Below are 22026 nucleotides of genomic sequence, written 5' to 3'. Positions count from 1 at the left end.
AATGGGATAATCCCATTGATCCTTCAGGATCAGTACTGACCACCTTGGAGAACCCAATTAGAGGTTGAATAAAAAATAGTGCCATTTTGTGTAGCAATGGGAAAATGAGCCATATGGCTGAATGTTCTTTAATGTTCTCTGCATTAAAAACACAATCTTTTTTGAAAGCTGCAAGAAAATAGAACAAGAAGCAGACTGGATATAATTTTGCTAAAATCTGTTTTGCTTGGAGATAGCTGAAGGTAATTTCATCTCTTCCATGAGTGAAGAATCTGGAGCAGGTGATGTCACAGTCAACATATAGTATATTCTAAGCCAGAGATCCCCAACCTTCTGGGCCCCAGGGACTGGTTCCATGGAGAGAAGTTTTTCCGTGGACTGGAGGGAGTGTGGTTTTGTGTGCTGCCTGCATCTCGCGGATGGGGCTTTGCTTGTTTGTGCGGCCCGGTTTCTGGCATGCTGTGGCCCAATACTGGTCCATGGATTGGGGGATTTGGGACCCCTGTTCTAAGCTACCTAAATGCCTATTTATTTTTGAATTACCTTCCAACTCCTTCCCTTTCCTCTCTTTCCTTATTACTGAACAACTTTTGGTGTTATTTCTGAATAATATGTCACATTCTTTGTTTGTTCTTCCCATTTGATTTTTAAAGATCTTACTTATTGGCCATATTATACGCTTCTTTCCTTTCCTGCTTCCCCCCTCCCTTCCCCTTTGGTACAGATTGCAATGTTTTTACATCCTGCTCAATACCCAGCACGCTGTTGTTGCCAAATAAATGTTAAATAACAATTGGAGCAGTGATGTTATGCTTTGTGCAGTTTAAAGTCTATCGTGGTTCTGAAAAGTACTGTTATTTAGCCTTATCGATCGAATTCAAGATAGCATTTAGAGCACAAATGAATACCTCTGCCCTCTTCAGGTAAAGGAGATACTCAGGAAACTGAGTCTCAGAAAGGAGAAGTTAAACCTCTTGTCTCTTTCCATTGGTGGTCATCACAAAGGCAATGATTTGATAGGTAAAGGTAAAGGTTCCCCCGCACATGCGTGCTAGTCGTTTCCGACTCTAGGGGCCGGTGCTCATCTCCGTTTCAAAGCCGAAGAGCCAGCGCTTGTCCGAGGACGTCTCCGTGGTCATGTGGCCGGCATGACTAGACACCAAAGGCGCACGGAACGCTGTTACCTTCCCACCGCAGTGGTCCCTATTTTTCTACTTGCATTTTTGCGTGCTTTCGAACTGCTAGGTTGGCAGAAGCTGGGACGAATAACAGGTGCTCACTCTGTTACGCGGCACTCGGGATTCGACCCGCCAAACTGCCGACCTTCTGATCGACAAGCTCAGCGTCCTAACCCACTGAGCCACCGCGTCCCTTAATGATTTGATAGTGTGGGCTTAATTCAGCTCAGATGTCATTTCCCTTTTTTGCCAGCAGAATTGTGAGGATGTGGCCTTAACACCCTTTACTGCCCAAGAGCAGTGTCTGTGCTGCCACTTGTAGAAAAAGCTGTGGTTTTTCAGACTTGTTGAGCTATGTCTATTTGCTTGAAGAGCTTTTGGAAAAATATTTACTTGCTGTATGATACTGATGGCTAATCCACATAGCGTATGTACTTTAGTAAAGATATTAAATTCTGATGCAGCATGTGAGGCTACAGCAGAGCTATCATTCTCAACGTGAACGCCTGAAGTGGAAAATGAAAAAGTGATGCTATGCATGTCAATCCTCTCTTACCATTTTTTCCTTGGGAGGGGGAGAGTTTTATTTTACAGTTTAGGAATTCTTATTTTTTTTTTAAAAAAAGGTGTATTGTTTTTTTAAAGTAGCATCTATAAATGGAGAGGTAATTATGGAAGTTATACAATTAATGCTCAAACATACTGAGCAAAGCACATATACAACACACACACACACACACACACACACAGAAGCCAATCTTACATTTATTTAAACTTTTGTTTAGGTGTTTAGGCAAATGAAGGAGCTATATTTTACCATGGTATATAACTTCTGGCAGATGAATCACAGCCCTTTTGTCAGTATTGTCTTATCCCAGTAATTTTCAACACTGGCAACTTTAAGATGTGTGGATTTTGACTCCCAGAAATCACCAATCCACATATCTTAATGTTGCCATGTTTGAAAACCACTGACTTATGCCAACCCCTAACTTATCAATTCACTGATTTCTTGGTCTAAAACCATTTTGGAATATCTGGCATTTAGCCCAGAAACCAAACATTGGTTTATTATGAATTTTGCAGCTCAAGTGGGTAAAAATGCGTATAATTATAAGCAAATCCCTCCTTTCCTCATTGCCCTAGATAGCCTGTGGGTTGGTTATCAATATTGGCTTGGCAGGAGACAATGGCACTGAAAGGAATAAAAAAAGAGCCAATTCCCCAATCCAATTTGTGGGATTTGCATCAAATTTGGTCTGAATGAGGAAATTCAATGAATTTTCAGAACCTCAGCTCATCTTCTTGCTGAATGGCTGGCTTGCCTAATGACCAGGACTTATACTCTCTGTGGCACTTTTCAATCTGTTAATTTTTGCACTTAAGCTCAGGTTTAATGAGTATAATTCCAATTGTCTCTTTTGTGAAAGGACATAACAACAGTTGGAGCAGGGCAACCAAAATGATTGAGTTGGAACACCTCCTGTGTGAAAATTAAAGAGGGATACCCTATGCATAGCTATTAGTTGTACATTCCACTGGGTTTATTGCTACCTATTTTAAATGTACTAGTGGCCCAAGCCAGCCAGCCAACTTCCATGCTTTTTGTATGAATTTACTAGAATTTACAGGCTCTTGTAAACTGCCCCCCCAACTCTCTCCATTTATAAACAAACTTATATTATAGAAACTTATATTATGTAAGAGCCTTGGTGGAGCAGTGGGCTAATGCCTCCTTAAGTAACACCAGCTGCCTGCAATTAGTGCAGGTTCGCATCCCACCAGGCTCAAGGTTGACTCAGCCTTCCATCCTTCCGAGGTAGGTAAAATGAGGACCCAGATTGTTGGGGGCAATTAAGCTGACTTTGTAATAATGCCGCTTGGGGTGTGTGTGAAAGCCCTAATAAGCAGGCATATACATAGAATGAAGGCTACTGCTAAGCTTGTAAGCCGCCTTGAGTCTTCGGAGAAGGGCGGGATATAAATGGAATTAAAAAAAAACCCTAATACATGGTTTGAAAAAATATGCAAACCTGAGGATCAGTGAGCAGTTTTGATCCACACAGCTGTGAAAAGGTTTCTAGTCATGCGCTAGAATTGAAGACAGAACTTTATCTCTACAAAGTAATCCCTATTATACTTTTAAAGATGTTACATTTTAAGTCTGTGTGAATTGGCCCTGCTATAGTTGGAATTGGATATTCAAGATTCTAAAAGGACATGATTTTATTTGAATTGGTAATGAGATGCTGTACTGTTATACTGAGATCTGAGTTTAAACTGCTTTGATTAAGAACAAAGATGTAATAGGGAACAGTTGGAGTACGTGAAACTACTCCAGTTTTTAAGTTTATTGAATTTGACAAAATGGGATAAAAATAGGAGATGTAGAGGTCTAACCTACTAAGTTTCTGCTGAATATCTTTAAGGATTTTGCAATAATATTGTTTTGGAATATTCCCTCTGTACAATCAAGCATAAATAAAGGGCAGCATATCCATGTCCTTAGCATGCTGGCACAAAACAAGTAGTATTCGTAGATGACACACTTATTAAGAACAGCAAATGCTTAGAAGTACACCAGTAAGTCTGCATCTCGTTCAATCATTCACTCATTCATTCATGTTTGAAATTTAAATCTGACCAAATCATGGTTTAAAAAAGGGTGCTATTAAGAAAGGGTACAGGTGGAGCAGCATGGTGGCCTAGAGGTGGAGCTCTCACCTCATAATCAGGAGGTTGTAAGTTCGATCCTAGGTAGCAGCTGGTATTTCTCTCTTTGGGAGCAAAGAGAAAATATCTGCTGTGAACTCCACATAGGTGCCAGGAAGGGCATCCAGCCAGTAAATACTCAGCTCCATTCAGTTGCTCCAACTCCATCCTGATGAAAGGGATTACAGGGTCATTAAAAGAAAGTAAGAGTGGGTACAGGTGTAAGAGATATTTTGATCTGTTCAGAGTACAGAATACTGAGTTAAATTTCAGTTGTGTTGCCTGATCAGCATGGTGTCACAATCTTTTAAGTGTCACAATCTTTTAAGAAGAAACAGCAGAGTTAATGCTTGCAGCTGGACAAATTAGAAAAGTGGACAACTGAGAAAGCAAATAAAGCCTCTAAGTGATGATATCCTTCTAATCCCAAGACAGATCTGATAGGCACACAATTTAATGAGCTGATAAATCTCATTGACTTAAATCAATGTCAGGGACTCTGCATACCACTCATCCAGCTGCATTCTCAATATATGGAAATGAAGTTGCAATATTTTATATCATTTGGGACAACCACAAAAAGAAAGTCAAGAGACTATGGCACTGTTGAATGATTGTGTGCATTTCCACATTCCCTGATTCAAACTCAATTAAAGAACCTGCTTCAATGAGGTGATTTGTTCAAAGCATCATCAAATTGAAGCACTCTTTCAAAATTTTGATCTGCCCTGTTAAATGGCATTATCAACACATATCTAAATTGCTCACAGAGTTATGTTCTTCAGGCTCATCATCAACTGCTGCATGCTTCTTTAAAATTACACGGAATTTTTTAAAATTCAAATTTACTCAGAGTAAATTGACTTTAAATTTGCTTACAGTGAAAATGCTCATACTTAAAAAAGGTTGACATATTCACACAGTGTGATCTGCATGGTATTAGCTGAGGTAAAATGAGTTTCTAGTTTGTGAAGAATTTGTGCCTCACTTTATAATTTATACATAACACCCCTCCCTTTTAATTATGCACACCTTAATAACAATGTCTATAGACTGCTGCAAAAGGAAGAATCTAAAACTTTGCACAATCACCTCATATTCTTGGGCATTTCAAAGCCTGTATTGTAGAATTAAGGAGAAACTTCCTGACAGTGAAGGCATTTAACCAGTGGAACAGCTTGTCTCCAGAAATCGTTGGTGCTCCATCAGTGGAGATTTTTTTTATTAAAAAGTTTTAAAGTACATTTTTGAAAACAAACCCCATCTCCCCCTACCCCTACCCCTACCCCATACCCTAACCCACCCAATACCCCTACCTCCCCCTGCCCCCCCAGACTTCCCAACACTTCCTTCTTTGAATCTTGAGATCTTTAAATAAAACCAAGGATTGCACAGCTTTCGAAACTATTTCTTGTAACTGTCGCTCTCCTTCTTCCTTTCCTTTTTGACTTCTGAGGATGATGGTAAGCCTGCTTTCAATACATTAGAATAAAAATCACGTGCCTTCCCTACTCTATTAAGACAATATCTTTTTCCAGAATAATTCACCACAATCCCCACTGGTATATCCCACCTAAACCGAAGCTGTTGTTTCTTTAACTCATCTGTCAGAAAGAAAAAATCTTTCCTTTTTCTCAAAATTCTTGGAGGAATCTCTTTCAGAATCAAAACCTCCTGATTAGCCACTTTAAGTCTTTTATTATAAGAGATTTGAATGATCTCATTTCTAATCTTTCTCTTTGTAAAATATACAACCACATCCCTTGGCAATTTCCTTTGTTTAGCAATCCAAGACTTAACACGTAATACTTTATCTATCTTCTCAAAAAAATCCTCGTTGAAACCCCAAAATAGGCGCCAGGGCATCCACCAATATATCTTCCAGATTCTCCTGCGGATTTTCTTTCAAACCTCTGATCCTCAGGACGAATTCCATATCTCTATATTGCATCATCATCATTTCATCTTCAGGTTTTTCCATTTTATTCTCCACTTCACCCATTTTAGCTTCCAGCATCAGATTATTTTGTTTCACTTCTTCCACACATTCATCCAGATTCTCAATACAGCCTGAAAACACTTGAAGTGCCATCAAAGCATCCTCCCTTATTTTCTTGCTCTCCTTTCCAATAAATTCTGCCACCTTCTCAAATATTTTTTCAGACTGAATTTTTAAGGCATCGTTTAGAGCATATTGTAAGTCTTTTAAAGTCAATACAGATGCAGCAGCTTCGGGAGGTAACTTCAAAGACTGCGTTCCAGATTGCTGAACAAACAATGCCTCCACACTTTTAAAAACAGGTCTATGTGGTTGGGGAGCCATTTTTGCAAGTAATGACTTTCAATACACACTTTCACTTTCTAGTACTTTGTAGTTAAACTGTGAAATAACCAAATTTGGAAAATAGCTTTTTAGCACCTCCAAATTATAAATAGCTCTTTTAAGGTTTAAAAGTCCATTTTACATATTCCAACTCAGTTCAAACAGTCACTTTACTTTAAAGAAAAACACTTTTACTTCTTGTTAAAAAGAAAAAAAAATCAGTCAGGCGCCATCTTCCCCTTCTTTCAAAACGATCGTTGAAACAGGAAGAGAGTTTAAATTTCAGAGTTAAAACTTTGTACTTAATGTTTATACTGCTCCTGTATCAGCTCTGCTGCTACTGTCACTCAAGATGTCAATCAGATCCGGCAGGAGTGGATTCAGCGTCTTGTTCTGCTAAAGCAGAAGAGTCCTTCGTCTGGAGCATTTCCAGTCTTTGGGGGGGCTCTCACCCTTCATGCCCCAGAACAAATGTTCTGGGGTGCTAGGGGAGCTCTACCCCTGCCTGGAAGCTCCCCCTTCCCTCTTTGCCCAAGGAGAAGGGTTTTCAAGTGGTGGAACAGCTGATCATCGGCTATTCCACCGCTTCAACAGGATCGAAGGGCCGGCGGTCGAATCCGACCATCCTTGCTGCTGAAGAGCCACCCGGAAGTCTATCAGTGGAGATTTTTAAGAAGAGGCTAGACAGTTACTTGTCTGAGATGGCATAGGTTCTCCTGCTCAAGCAGTGGGCTGGACTAGAAGACCTCCAAGGTCCCTTCCAGCTCTATTCTATATTTTTGGGTTTTTTGCTTTGCTATGTGTTGTTTTGTGTGCAGAATAGAATAGAATAGAATAGAATAGAATAGAATAGAATAGAATAGAATAGAATAGAATAGAATAGAATTCTTAATTAGCCAAGTGTGATTGGACATACAAAGAATTTGTCTCTGATGCATAAGCTCAAAGTAATATAATCATAAGATACCAATTGGAGAAGGTAGTAAAAAGATGAGAAGGATAATAGTAGAAATAAACTTAGAGTGAGTAGGATGAAATAAAAGCAAAACAAAGCATCCTATATTTTAGCATTTGTCAAGGGTGTAATGTATTGGGTTTTATCTTACTAAAGAGTATCACGCGGGGTTCATTGCTGGAAGGTTGTTTAAGCAGGGAAGCTGGCTAACGGCTCCCAGCTCCTCAGACAACCTGTCTCCAGTGCCGCCATTGGCTGCTTCTAGGGTGGCAATAGGTTGCTTTAAACCTATTGGTCGCCACCTAGAGGCCAGGGTATAAATAGCTGCATTCGCAGCCCTGTTTCTCAGTTCACTTCCAGTAAGCAAATAAAGAATGATTCTTGCTGAACTCACTCACCTCGTCTCGTCAATCAAGCAAAGAACCCAGTATATAACAAAGACTATCCATATTTTCAGATCTGGATTATTATAAAAAGATAGCAAACTTCAGTTATTCAGTTAACTATTGCATTTTTAATGCCAGGAGGGAGAGGAACAAGACTGGCTTATATTTGAGATGGTCTGTCAGGATTCTCTTTGCCATACTGTTTTAGGCAGCAAAGTATCTTGGGCTAAACATGGATACAGATTTTATACAGTGAATTTATAGCAAATAATTAAGAGCCTTTATTCAGGACTGATATCCTAATCACAGCCCAACAGTGGTGTCCCTTGATGTAAGCAACATTCCCACACATAAGATGGAAACAAATGTGATAACTAACATTTTCAAACCAAACTTTTAAACTATAGTCACTTATCTTTTTTTAAGAATACAGAATAAAGGTGAACATGGCAAATAAGGACAATGACAAAAAAAGTAATTAAACAGTTAATGGCATGGTAGCCAGGGGAAAAATATCTTTCCCTTGGTCCTACGGTTATTATGCTTAGCAATTAATCCCAGCTGTCTTCATGTTGTCTTCATGGTATCCTTACTGCAGATTATAACCAGAGACTAACTCTGATTTCACACTGAATCTTATGAAAAAGGAATGAAGTCTCCTGGTCAATGCAGAAAATAATAGGAAAAAAATTCCCCCTTTCCATGAACCAGCAGTAAGAAAAAAATTCTGTGTATGTGCGTGTGTTTGTGTGTCCACATGTGAAAAATATTTTTTTTCTAACATTTAATAAGTGTCCAGGTCAGATCTGGTGAACGTTTCATCAAAATTTTAATAAAAATCAGTTGTTCAATCTTGGATTTTTTTCCTTTGTCCAGGAGCAGCCAAGCAGAGAATCCACCAATCCTTAGTGAAGTCACCCTTAGGATTTACAAAGATTTAATTTTCTCCAAGAAATGAGATATATATTTCTGGAATATAAAATAAGTATAAAAGAGATGGAAAGGGCAACAATATTCACTGTCCCCCTTTCTCAAGACCATTTCTTTACAGCAAACTTTGAAAGGAGCTAGAGAATAGTTGATAACTCCATCCAGCTTTTAACACTTCTCAACCTCTCATTCTCAGTGAAATATATAGGGAGTATGTTTTTAATAACAGTTCATGCTGTTTCTCGAAATATGCCAAAACAAGTAGATGTGTTTATTTGTGTGTCATTGTGTTTGCGAGTGGAAGCAAATCAATACTTGATAGAGACTCACAGTAAAATAATGCAACACAATTTGGTTTTGGAGCATACTTTACCAAAGTGTGGAGGGAAATTGAATATGAAGAAAAAGAAGAAGAAAAGAAGAAGAAAAAAGAGAGGAAAGGAGGAGTAGGAGTAGGGTGTATCTGAAACTAAGGGGTGCCTGGAATGTAGCATTTTAAGAATAAAAACACAAAAATGCTAGCATTCTCTGTATGGTTCTCATTTACTAAATGTAACTTTTTTATTGAAAAAGATTCAAGTAGGAGATTTTTGTAGTCTTATGTGGTATTATATTCATATTCCTGCAGCAAGAGGTAGGCTACTGCTAAGCTTGTAAGCCGCCCTGAGTCTTCGGAGAAGGGCGGGATATAAATGGAATTAAAATAAAATAAAATAAATAAATTTGTTTATTCCTGGAGACTAAGGAGAGTCAGCCCTGTTTCCTATTTAGAAGTGGGCTACTGTGGACTTCCAGAATCGTTGGCTAACCAAAAAAACTTCTCAGAAAGCTGCAGCAGTGAAACCACGTCCCTTAACAGTACCAAGGAATGTGCACAGATGGAGCTGACTTCAGGGGATCCTTTATCTTCATTTCCTAGAGCTCTAAGAATGCATGTTGCTCAGGGAGATTAAGCAATGCTATATAACTGCCATCTTTGAGTTAAACCTATTTTATAAAGCCAGTTTGCTGCCGAAGTGCCTCTATGGTTGATTTTTGACATTTTTGAACAAAATAGCTGAACCGGGCTGGGCTTTGATGGAGGCTGCAAATTCTATAAACCTTATTGAATGCTGACTGCAAAAACTGCTAGAACAAACAGAAGCATTTATAATGGGGTTGATCTCCTTGTCAAGTACATTTATTTGCAAAAGAGCTGATCCATTGAGGAAAAGCAGAGCATGGAATGAGACTAGAAATCAAGAGGGATGCTTCTTGGAAGTATCATGTACAAATTTAAATAAAATTAAATAATGTTCAGAAAGTATGTAAAATAGCAATAAAAATTAATTTGCTTAGCCTAACCCCCTCTTTGTACAGGATCCACTACAGTATCTCTGACAGATGACCATCCAATCAGCTCCAACAAAGGAAAGTTTACACCTATACAAGGCAACCTGCACAGTCAGGAAATTCCTCCAGAGGTCTAACAGAATAACAGAGTTGGAAGGGACCTTGGAGGTCTCCTAATTCAACCTCCTGCACAAGCAGAAAACCCTGTACCATTTCTGACAAATGGCTGTCCAATTGCTTATTAGAAATTTCCAGTGATGGAGTACCCACAACATCTGAAAGCAAGCTGTTCCACTAATTGATTGGTCTAACTGTCAGGAAATGTATCCTTAGTACTACCGTGTTTTCCCGAAAGTAAGACCTACCCCGAAAATAAGCCCTAGCTTGATTTTTTGGGGTGGGCCTAGTAGAAGCTCTACCACAAAAATAAGCCCTAGTTTTGTGGTGAGGTGCACACTTAAAAAATCAAGCTAGGGCGCTTCCAGTTTGTGGTCACGGTGAGATATGATGCCGGAAGGCAGGGCTCTGCCTTCCGTGCCTGATTTTGCTCTGTTGGGGGCCCTAAAAAGGGCCTAAAATCACCCCGAAGAGGAGGGGTGCCTTGTTGATCATGGAGAGATGGCGGTCTTTCTGTTCGATCCAAGAAAAGCCCTCCAAACTGGCAGGGGAAAGACCAGATACATTCCTGTGGCCGGCCATTAGATGCTGATGACTGAAGAAGAAAAAAAGCACTGCTTAATACTCGTAAACAGCATGTTTGGAACTGGGTGAGAATATTGATCCTTTATTTACTATTTTACAACTGAACTTCCTGGGAAAGGCTCCCAAGAAGCTAAAAACCTCCAAACATATGGGAAGCAGCATTTTAATTTTATGGGGGACAGAAACGTACAATATTGAAGTGGAAGTAACATAAAGCTACAGCTTTGATAAATTGGAGAACTGAGATAACTGTTAAGATTTTCTCTTTGAAAAAAAACATTGAGGTGAAATATAAGAAATCAATCCTTTGTTTTAAGAGTGGAAAATGGACTTTTAATGACATCTAGTGGTGGATTCGTGTAAACCATTACAATTTGCTTCCTGGCTGTTTGCTGATTCCTAGCTTGGAGAACAGCTGACAATAAAGGGAAATATTTTGACATACCTATCACCCTGACCTTTTTGGATTATAAATACCTACTGAGCTTGGACTTTTAACTTCAAGAGCTAGTGGGAGAGAAAGAAAAAATTGACCTTGGACTATGCCTGGTGGGGAGATAGCTATTTTCAGAGATTCAATCCGTAGCCTGGTTCTTGGCTGTACAGGCCTTCCGGAAAAGCCTCTGACGGTGAAATGCAGGCCAGAGCTCCATTCTCAGTTGCAGAATGAAGCTGCTCCTTTGGCTGCAGAAGAAGTGGGCCAGCTGGGCGGGGCTGTCGGTGCCGCCGCCACAAGGTGAGTGGAAAATACCCCCCCAAAAAAATGCCTGGTGCCTTTTGGAGGTTAAAAATAAATAAATTAAACAAGACCAGGTCTTATTTTCAGGGAAACATGGTAAGCTGGATCTCTCCTTGATTAGTTTCCACCCAACGCTTCTTGTCCTGCCTTCAGATGATTTGGAAAATAAGTTGACCCCCCCTCTTCTTTGTGGCAGCTCCTCCTCAAATATTGGAAGACTGCTATCATGTCATCCCTGGTCTAACTTTTCATTAGGCATGTGCATTTTCTGCAACTGTTCTTCATATGTTTTAGCCTCCAGTCCTCTAATTATCTTTGTTGCTCTTCTTTGCATTCTTTCTAGAATCTCATCATCTTTTTTACATCATGGCAACCCTACCTCATGCAATATTTCAAATGTGGTTTAGCCTGTACTTTCTTCTTTACAGTTTTATTTTATTGATTTTGGTCATGTCTTCTACACGATAGAGACTACGTCCACCCCCTTTTCCACGTATTAACCCTTCAGATATTTGAAAACCATTCTCATATCTCCTTTCATTGTCTCTTCTATAGATTAAATATCCCCAGATGCTTTAACTGCTCGTTGGATGGATACATAAATAAAAAAAGAATCTTTAATATTCATTTGTTTGACCTCCAGAAACCTACTGAATGTACTTATAATTAGGACTAGGTACTGGTTCCAAGATGTGTAAAGGTAAGAAAGAAGTGCTGTTTTATTTTATTAATTTTTTATTAATTTTCTCCCTGACCACCAGGAAATTGTTATGCACATTTGACTAGTGCAAATAGATGGATACTGAATCCTTTAAAGGCTAACTCTTCTTTCAATAAAATCTTGCACCTTTGGTGTATAAAGCAGTAATGAATTAAAATTGTCTTGACTAAAAGCCCTGAATTAGGCTTCAGAAAGAGAAATAGTAATGGAAAACAGTAATAAGAAGCAATGTCTTTCCAACTCACCACCAATTTTCTTTGTGCTGCAAGGCATTTTTTTTTTGGCAATTTATTGTATTAACAGAAAGATTATTGATCTACAATTTGTGTTTCAGGCATGAGCTTCCTTAGGGGGAAAATAGTTTAATTAGACTTCCAGTGATGTTCTCCACGGTTTATTTGTAAAGACCATTGTCTAAAGTGTTTTGGAGAGACAGTATTGATATTGCACTCCAGATACATCAAATGAAAATTCCAAAGATTTTCCATTCTTGTCAAGTATGATTGGTATGAACTAGAGTTCAAAAGGGGGCAGAGAAGGTGTATTTAGGCATTTGTACTCATCTGTCTCCCAATTTTTCATAATTTCTGCAGGCATAATCCAGGAAAAGTTAAACTGCTGATTTGATTTCAGAGAGTTATGCTGGTGCTCAAATCTTTCCTACATTGATAGTGTTATGGAATAATAATTCCATACCCAGTGGGTAAATGAGGCCAATGGGAAAAGTTTATTTAACACTTTGATCCCTATTTCAAAATTCTGACTATTCATTTCTTCATGTTAGAGTGAGTAGTCTACCTTGTGTAGTAATGCATTACCTTTTTTCTTTATAAGAAACTTGTTCACTAAGAAATAATGGATATGACCTTTTATTTATACTTACAACAGTGATGAGACCAGAATATTAAACATTTTAAACAATGTATATATTAAGAATGGTAGCACAATGATTTGAGGTTATAATTATCAATGAAAAATTATATATATACTCAACTGAATAAGTTACTAAAGAAATTTTAGAAAATGATTCATTTTGTGGAAAGTAAATAAAAATGAGTGTGAACTCACAACTCAAACTCACAAGCATGATTTAATAGGTAAAGTTGAGATTTGATAGAATGATTCCCATGATTGCAATTACAATAATGGAAAGACACAATTTGTTCAAAAAGAACAGAAATAAGATAAAGGAGTTGTATTGCATGTTTATTTATTATTACAGCCAAAGGCCAACACATAAATCAAACATTCAAATAAAACAAAACTAAACAGAACCAACACAAGAAGACCTAGCAAAATATTACAATTAATGATGTCATCAATGGGTGACCGAGGTCTGCCTAGTTTTATAGACAGTATAGCAAAATCTAGCTACCTTCAGAAAAACTGGATCATACTGACCTGATAATAAAAATCCATTGAGTATAGTCTAATGCTGGATAAAAACACGTAATAAAATTAATTCTAAAAGATTATTAAAAGGATCTAAAATGTTTATTTAGATCCCCAATTCTGTTGCGTAGAATCTAGCCATCTGCGCCATGATCACTGCCTGCTCATCCTTAAGCAGCCACTGGGGATAAATACTTCACGAATGACCAGGTTATCTATCTATTATATGGGGAGGATATGGTTTTTCCAAATGGCTCTATAGAAGGAACATCTCAGGAGCATGTGTCCAATGGTCTCCACCTCTCCTGAGCCACAGGAGCAGAGTCTTTCAGCCAAGGGTGTCTTTTTTATAATTGCCGTACAGGATGGCCAGTGGAAACTCATGGCACCATGCAAGCGAGAATGCTTTCTGATGGTTTACTGACTCCAACTGACTAAGATACCTGGCAGGTGTAGCCACATCTCTAACACTTCATGTTAAAATTGTTTTCCCCTGCTCAGAAATTCAAGTCAATAAATTTCATACTGTAGAAAGCATATGATTTCAAGTAACTAGTAAATGAATAAAAGCATTTTTGGTATCTGCTATCATGCAAGAAGGACTGGTTGATGTTTTCTGAAACCAAATAGCAGATCTTTCTAAGAGGTCATTAGGGACTTTAATTATCCTGATATTTATTTATTTATTTATTTATTTTTCTTGTATATATGGAACGCTTCACGAATTTGCGTGTCATCCTTGCGCAGGGGCCATGCTAATCTTCTCTGTATCGTTCCAATTTTAGTATATGTGCTGCCGAAGCGAGCACTATCCTGATATTTATTGAGAAACAAACTCTGAGTGAAATGGTTCTTCCAGGAAATTTCTGACTTGTCTTGCTAGCAATTTTCTCCATCAGAGGGGGAGAAAGGCACAAGAAGATCACCCAAGAGGAAAGAGCAAAAACATTGGGGCAAAGATCTCATTTAATGCTGAAGTTATCGATTTTAAGGGGAAATAAAGCTGAGGGTAGCCAAACCTGTACAATATCTTTGACTAAAAAAAAAAGAGTTTAGAAAAGAGTGGAAAGTAAATTTACATAGCAAAAGAACGTACATGGTAAGGAATTCAAGGTTAAATGAGGGAAAAAAATATTCCTAAGGAAAACAACACTAAAAACGTGCATCTATACAGAATTCTAATGAATTGCAAAAAAAAAAAGAAAAAAGAAAAGAAAAAGAAAAAAGAAAAAAGAACAGCTATAGCAGTTCATAAACTTAATGAAGTTCTGCCAACAAAAAGGGACAAAAGAGAAAGAAAGAGGAACAGATCATGGAATAATTTGGTCCCCTGTTAAACCTTCACCTTCACCTATACTTTTACACTCAATTTGATTTTACATGCTCACTCTATTCTGGAGAGTCGATTTTTTATCAGTTCTGTATTATTGCCCCATTCTATGTATTTAATTAACCGTTTTCAATCAAAGGTCATCTGTGGATCGCACAGCATGGAGTGGGAATATCAGCCCTTTGACTTGATGAGGAAATCTCTCAGTTTCCTCTCAGGGAAAGCAGATTGACCGTGCTTGCTCTGCACTGAAACTTCTTTACCGAGGAGGAAGAGCTGGGGACAGGCTGATTGATGGAAAGGTGAAAGAGCTGCTTTATCAGTCACAGTTTTCTTAAAATTCCCCCCAAGGGGCTGGGCAAAACCCCCTGTCCTAGAAATCGAAATCAAACTTAAAAGGAGAGGGTAGAATAATGGGCTAAAGCAGACATGTCAAACACAAGGCCCGGGGGCCGGATCCAGCCCGCAAAGTGGTTTCATGCGGCCCCCGAAGCCATCCTGGAAACAGTGAGGGAACGGCCCCCACTGCCTTGGCCCTGGCCCAGAGACCCTCCTTCTGCCAGAGACCCTCAAATCTGTCCCACTCCTGCCCAGGCCCCCATAGGCACCCTTGATGCGAACCATGTAGAGCTGGCCACGCCCACCCAGTAGGCCATACGCACTCTAGCCATGCCCATCCAGTAGGCCACGCCCACCCAGGCCACACCCACCTGGCCTTCTGAGGGAAACCGCAATGCTGATGCGGCCCTCAATGAAATTGAGTTTGACACCCCTGGGCTAAAGAAACAAGAGTGACTATTAGCAGAAAGTTCATTCAAAAACATAAATCAAACGCACACCTATGGAATGTGGGTTCCTGGGTTGATGGTTGTACTTGTGGGGGAAAAAATAATAATTTAGAAACTTAGTATAAAATTGGATGTAAAGTAATTAAGAACCTACAGTGTGACATGGCTGGAAGGGAAAGCATCTATAGTCATACAGTAATTTTAGGTTGCATCAACAGAAGTATAGCTTCTAGAGAGTGGGAAGTAACAGCTGCATTGTAACAGATTGTAGGTTGCTACTCACTTCGAATTAGTGAAAATGCTAAAGTTTCAAAGAAGCCCCAAAGGATGATCAGGGATTAGAAAATTTATCCTATGGAGAGCAATTAAAGGAACTGCGAGTGCTAAAACCTGAGAAAACAAGGCTGAGGGAAAATATGTTGGGTCTCTCTCTCTCTCTCTCTCTCTGTGTGTGTTTGTGTATGTGTGTGCACCTTTGAATAATTGTTGACTCTTAATAACTACTGGAAACATCTCTCCAATTTTTTTGGCAAAATTTGAGAAGCGGCTTGCTACTGCCTCCTTCCTCATGAGCTGTAGTGACACAGTGGTTGGAATGCAATATTGCATGCTAATTCTGCCCAGTGCAAGGAGTTTGATCCTGATTGGCTCAAGGTTGACTTGACCTCCATCCTTTTGAGGTCAGTGAAATGAGGATCCAGATTTTTGGGGAACAATATGCTGACTCTGTAAACCGCTTAGAGAGGGCTGCAAAGCACTATGAAATGGTATAAAAGTGCTATTGCTATTGCTAAGACTAGCCCAAAGTCACCTAGCTGCAGTGCTTTTTTTGTAAAAGAAAAAGGTGCCGGAACTCACACATGTCATACAACCCGCCTTGCCTACCCTACAAGGTTCCATCCAAAAAAGGTGCCGGAACTCCGTTCTGAGTGTTCTATGAGAAAAAAAAGCCCTGCCTAGCTGGCTTCATACCTAAGGTGGGACTAGAACTCACCATCTCCCAATTCCTAGCGTGGTTCCTTAACCACTACACCAATCTGGCTCTGATTGTAATAGCAATCATCAAATATCCCAAAGGCTATATCTGTACCTGTTTTGTCATTATTTCAGAGTAGGAACACGAAACAAGGGATTTAAATGATAGCAAGACAAATTCTTACTAAATGTAAGAAGAAGAAAAAATCCTAATAGCAAGAGCAGTTTGACAGTGGAACCAACTACAGTCATATGTTAGGAATGTTTCAGTTGGTTTTCCTGCACTCCACTGAGGAACATCTGCTTTGCATGCAGAAGATTGAAGATCTTGTCCCATCTTTGACAAGTACAAGTAACCCCAAGAAGATCTCTGGTCTTAAAAGTCACTTCCAGATATGATAATTAAATACTGTATTAGAAAGGTCAACAGTGAAGGAAAGTACCCCATTTTCCTATCCAGCGTGCCACAGAATTGCCATTTTTGTAGAAAGGAACTACATTATTATTTGTACATAGCCTGAATGAAAAGAACTCTGGGTAGCTTGCAAGTAAAATATATATATTAAAAAAATAAATCAATAAAAGATAGAAATAAAACAATAAAAGATGATAGGAACCGTGCAAGAATGAAAAAAGAAACCAACACATATAATCCAAAGAGATTTCACGCACCCTTGCAAAATGCACGAACGAAGAGTTGTTCTGAGGACTGAAGTTACATGTAATCTATAAGGGTTCACAGTGCTTTTTTTGTAAAAGAAAAAGGTGCCAGAACTCACATGTCATACAACCCGCCTTGCCTACTCTACAAGGTTCCATCCAAAAAAAGGTGACGGAACTCCGTTCTGAGCGTTCTATGACAAAAAAAGCCCTGAGGGTTCAATATAAGGAATCAGAGGAAGTCTGTCTCACTTTTCCTTTCACCAAATGAGAGAGAGAGAGAGAGAGAGAGAGAGAGAGAGAGAGAGAGAGAGAGAGAGAGAGAGAGAGAAGGAAAGAAGGAAGGAAGGAACGAAGGAAGGAAGGAAGGAAGGAAGGAAGGAAGGAAGGAAGGAAGGAAGGAAGGAAGCAAGAATGGAAAAAAGAAAGGAAGGAAGAAAAAAGAAAAGAACAAAAAAGAAGAAAAGAAAAAAGAATGTATTTTTGTTTCTAACATAAGTATTAGGGAGTGGATGTGTAAGATTAAACAATGAGTTTCAGTATCACTTGTTGTAAATAGCAATTTAAAGTTTTTATCCTTTTATGAAATTGCTTAATCATTACTCAATAAGATTCAGGCATCTAAACTTCAGAGTAGTGATTTATCTTAAGTCACTTGGCATTGTCATGTTTGTCTACTGATAATTGGGTGATTCATGGCCTTGGAAAAAATCACAGAATTTAGATTAAGCACATTGTAATGTACAAAGATTAGAGCTTAGCAAGTGTTTTGCTTTTAATGGAACATAAGAACTTTCTCTCACTTAGCAGTTCTTTTTGACTGGTATGGGCAACCCATATATCTATTTATTTTAAATGTGTTTGGAGGGGTGGATTAGAAGAAAGATTGTGGGAGATTCCTCTTTTATACAGATCCACGCTGTTCTCTCTACTTTATTTTCAAAAGAGAATTAGCTTTAGTAACTGTAAAGCAAATAGCATCTCCTGACATAGTATTGCCACTGTTTTAGGATAGGAAAAAGCAGAAACAGCAATATTAGGTAAAAAAAATGAATTTGAGTGGGGAAAACTGTAGCATTGGGGCAGAGCATTTGATTTGCCCAAGCTCAGCCTCTAGTTTTTCTGGCTGGTCTAGAAAAAGCTTCTACTTGAAAATTTGCAGAACAGAGACAATAAGTGAGTATCCCAGGCTAACGGGATTAGTAGTGCAATTTAGAATAATGTCACTCATAGTCAGGATGAGATAGACTAACAAATGTTGCCTACATTTTCTTTCAATTTGTGGAGGCATTTCTAATTGGGGTTTTAATATGGTTTTTAATTATTGTATATATCGGGCATAATATTTAATTGTTTTTTAACTTTTGTACTTTGTCTTTTAATACTTATTGCCCTGTACACTGCCCTGAGTCCTTCGGGAGAAGGGCGGTATAAAAATTTAATAAATATAAAATATATATAATTTTCATGACCAGCTTATACTCTATCACTGAGTCCTTCGGGAGAAGGGCGGTATACAAATATAATAAACTAAATAATAATAAACTATCAAGTACAGACCATACAGACAAACAGTAGTAGATAGCAAAATAACAGAGTTGGAAGGGACGTTGGAGGTCTTCTAGCCCAACCACTTGCTCAGGCTGGAAATCCTATACCATTTCAGTCAAATGGTTGTCCAATCTATTCTTAAAAACTTCCAGTGGAGGGAAGCTATTCCACTGATTAATTGTTCTGTCAGGAAATTTCTCCTTAGTTTTAGGTTGGTTATCTCCTTCTTTAGTTTCCATACATTGGTTCTTCTTCTGCCCTTCAGGTGCTTTGGAGAATAGGTTGATCCCCTCTTCTTCATGACAGCCCCTATGATATGCTGGTAGAGATAAACTGGGATTCAGATTGACTAAATCCAAGCAAGTTGCACTATCTATCCCACTAAATTTGGATCTTGTTATGTGTCTGGGGAATGGTGACATTAAACAATAAGCCAATGCAGTGGTCCACCTCCACAAGGCCTGAATATAAATTTAACTGTTACACTCGATATAAAAAGAAGACCTCATGTAATAGGATTAGGCCACGGGTGTCCAGCCTTTTGGTTTGCCTGGGCTCCACTGAGGGAAAAGGAATCATCATATAAAACATACAGTACAGTTAATGTGTATAAATAACAAACTTCTGTTATTTTTAAATAAAAATTGTGGGGTTTCATTACTAGTTGTTCATGGGGCATACGCAGCCCATGGGCCACAGGTTGGATATGCCTGGATTAGGGTATTCTCTGGTCTGAAATTCCTATTTCTCTTTGCAACTTCCTTTCATTTTTGCAAAAGTCTACTTTAGTTCTTCAGATTAATATTATTGAAGTAAATGATTGGGACCAAAATAAGATTTGGCTACTGGAATATAGAACTGTATTTATATTGCTGCAGTAGCTCCATTATAGAATTACTTTTGTGTTCCTGCAGTGGATTAGCAAATGACATAATGCCTTCTCAATAGCAGGCTCTGTGCACACATACAACAGATCGACTTTACTTAAGGATATCTACTGAACATCTGTCCAAATCTGGGAAAAACTGAACGGCAGACTGTGCTGCTTGGTCGATTGCACAAGCTAATTGCTGAACAAGATATAATGCTAAATATTCATTCATTCATTCATTCATTCACAGAAATATCTCACAAAGAATGACAGATCCTAAACTATTTAATGTGTTTGCTTCTAGTTAAAAATCATCATATTGTTGTAACTAATCGTTACTTTTTAGCTGAAGAGGTTCCAGGGTTATTTTTTGTTTTAATCACCCTGTAAACTGCCCTGAGTCCTTCGGGAAAGGGCGGTATATAAATATAATTAAATAAATAAATAAATAAATAAATTATGGGGTCCCTTCAGCATCAACTGAACAACTATTTTCTCACACAACCGAATTTATTTGTGTTGTCTTCCTAGCCTCTCTCTCTCTCTCTCCTGGAGTTGTGGTCCTTTTAAAATAGAGGTAGAGGCTGTGAGCCAGGACTGGGGAAAAACAAAGGACTAATATAATTGTTTCCAGCTCCTGATTAAAATTTAGACTTTCCAGGAATCTGGGAAAAATTCAGATAACTTCAAGTAAAAGAACATTTTCTTAGAGAGCCTTTTAAAAAATATAGGATAGCAAGGATTTGGTGCTTGATTATTGATTTTTGTTTCTCTGTGTTACTAGTTGCCTTTATGTCTTAGTACAAATTATAATCTGGTTATAAAGCAGTTATGTTATAAACAAGGTCCTTTCCAGCTCTGTACTGATTGATGATTGATAACTTGTATTTTATAGAATCTTGAATTAAGCCTCAGGAACGCAGAAAACCATGTTTAGAAACTTCTTGTTCTATGGGATAATTTGAATCCCATCCCACTCCTCTATACAAAGACTTTATAACTTTATAGACTCCCAGCATCTTGTAGTCTTCCTAGACCATTAGACTTTATTTTTGTAACTGTTCTTTAGCCATATTGACTTATCTACATCCGAAGATTTAAAGAGGGATTTTTCTAATCTACCCTTTTATTTCCTAATGAAGTTTTGTTTTGTTTATTTCTTTGAGATAAATTACTTTCCTATATAGAGCTGAATCCTCTAGTTACATTGCTTTGTGCTACGTGGCTAAGAGATTACACTTTTGAAATGTGTCTTTTCTTTTTGAAAAAAAAAACTTTAAAAAACTTTACAAATTAAAAAAAAAACCTTTTAAGTGCCAGAAAGGTAGCGCAGGTTTTGAAAGCCTCTCCCACCCCCAAGTTTAGGGGAAAGGACCCAGACTGTTGAGGGCAATAAGCTGACTTTGTAATAATGCCGCTTGGGGGGGGGGAAAGCCCTAATAAGCAGGCATATACATAGAATGAAGGCTATTGCTAAGTACATTGGTTTGTGCTTAAATTGTAAGCTGCCCTGAGTCTTCGGAGGAGGGTGGGATATAAATGGGATTAAAATAAATAAAATAAAAGGATATCAGCTGAAGACAGTCCAAAAAGATAGATGGGGGCAACGGGAAATGCCAAGTCAATATTGCAAGATAGGAAGTTGTAGGATCCAATCTGGGTTGGTCACTCAGATGTGTACATGTAGAATAGCCCAAAGCACATATTCTGGTAGAGAGAAGTTTCCTGAGGATGGGCTCTAGCACAAATCTGAAAGCTCAGGATACTAAACCTCTGGTCCTAGTGACTGACCCAGATTGTATCCTGCAACATTACCTTGGGACACATATATTTGCCTTCATTTGACAGGAAGTTGTACAGGATGTGAAGACCCAAAAGGTTTCCGGAAGAGGAGATTAAATGACCCTCCAACAATCATCTATGGACCAAACAGTGTATGATGGAAAGACTTTGGGAGACTGAGCAAAAAGACACTGCCAAAGGAATGGATAGCCCACAACGGGACAGTGGGTGGGGTAAGAGTCTCAAGAGAGACCTCCCTACTTTCATGGGCTATAAATGAGACAGGGGGATTGTACTTTTAGCCTTGCAAGATTCTGACTTTATATAACTTTATAATATAGTAAAATTAGCTTAACTAGTTGTAATTCTATACAGTTTGTCATGTGAGGCTGAGATCAATCTTGCAAGTCTGAAGGTACGATTCTTCTGTCTCCTTTGCACCTGAAATAATGTAGAAGGGGGTCTTCTGAGCCTCTTGCCCTGCCTGCTATCAAGTTGCAGGCTATGCTGCCTCTTATCTGACCATTCCTTTGGCAGCATCTCTTTGGCTAGTCTCCCATGGTCTTTCTTCCATACCATTACAATCACTCTGCTACAGCAATTAAAATATCTCGAGTCTGGGAGCGCCTTTTCCAATTAACAGATTTTATTAAAAGGCATAAGATTTTGTGAGCTGCACCTCACTTCATAAGATGGAAG

This window comes from Vipera ursinii (assembly GCF_947247035.1).
Source record: "Vipera ursinii genome assembly, chromosome: 5".
Lineage (NCBI taxonomy): Eukaryota > Metazoa > Chordata > Lepidosauria > Squamata > Viperidae > Vipera > Vipera ursinii.
The sequence above is the reverse complement of the archived record's forward strand: the minus strand, read 5'-3'. Positions refer to the sequence as shown.